The sequence below is a fragment of the Laccaria bicolor genome, genomic scaffold (genome assembly GCF_000143565.1).
Source record: "Laccaria bicolor S238N-H82 LACBIscaffold_287 genomic scaffold, whole genome shotgun sequence".
In the NCBI taxonomy this organism is placed as follows: Eukaryota; Fungi; Basidiomycota; class Agaricomycetes; order Agaricales; family Hydnangiaceae; genus Laccaria; species Laccaria bicolor.
The window spans coordinates 1-1,279 of record NW_001890143.1 but is presented as its reverse complement, the minus strand read 5'-3'; positions in this window follow the sequence as shown (position 1 = coordinate 1,279).

Sequence of the window (1,279 nt, the reverse complement as noted above, 5' to 3'; positions counted from 1 at the left end):
CTACGCACAGGCGATAGACAACATCGTTGCCCCCNCACGATGGATGCGAACACAGGAAGAGCTGGACAACACACTTAGGTCGTCACTCGTTTTCGCGGTGGACGATGAAGAGGTGGCCAGGGGAATTCTGCAAGGAAAGACACTGGCGGCCTTCGCACGACACTGCCCACTAAGGGCATACCAAGATAGACCCCCTGTCAAACAGTGTAAGAACTGCTGGGGATGGGACCACAAGGCGGAAAATTGCCCAAATCCGACTAGGTGCAGGCTTTGCGCGGACAATCACAAGGAAGAAGACCACCCTGCGGAACCAGATTGCCGCAAGTGCAAAGCGCTCGAAGAAAGTGACGGTATGAGCATAGACAGAGGCCAATGCCCACACAACCTCCACTGCGCAAACTGCTCCACGGAAACTCACATAACGGAAAAGGACCACCCAGCAGATGCCAGAAGGTGCCCCATTCGGCTCGAGAAGTATGGAACAGCCTGTGCCAATGAACGAAAGGCACTAAAGTCAGACAACCCTAGTGATGTGCAGGCCCGGCTTGGCCTGAAAGCCACGGCTATGGCCCGGCTTTGCACGGCTCAGGCTTGTCCAATTTCAAGCCTGAGCTTTTTGCAAGGCTTTAGGCTGGCTCAGGCCTGGCTCAGGCTCAGGCCACGGCTCATGGGCTAAAGTTGAAAAACATGAACAAACAATCAGCTACTCTTGAAACGATGTCGCTTTTTATGTGTCTTGGAAACTTACTCACCTTTTGAACATGGATATGACTAGTTCGTTGGAGTATGAGTCAAGAAAATCAATGTTATCAACCCCAATGCTGTAAGACTAAATAATTAGCACAACCATATCACAACCATATCACACTTACAACTTTTTAGCATAAAGATCACAGTAGAATCTGAGTCATTCCCCATCATAAACCTCAGGCCTCAGCGATAAGACGATACGTCCCCTCTATCACCAACTTTCTTTTGCACTCCTGATTATGCACCCTACAGTTCACCTCGCATGTGACCCAGAGACGTTTCAGCATGATGACCGACGATGTATCTTGACAATCTTGCCACCAAACACCCTGAAATGCTAGGGGCCACTCTTCTCAACAATTCTCAACAACTTAATCACATCAATTTTACCTCTCCAAAGCAAGGTCCTGCCAACCTTTGAGGCCATGGCTCAGGCCACGGCTCAAGGCTTCATGTATTATGAGCCTGAGCCTTGGGCTTTCCTGGGCTTTGACAACGGCCCAAGAAGGCCCGGCTTTGGGAAGGCTGG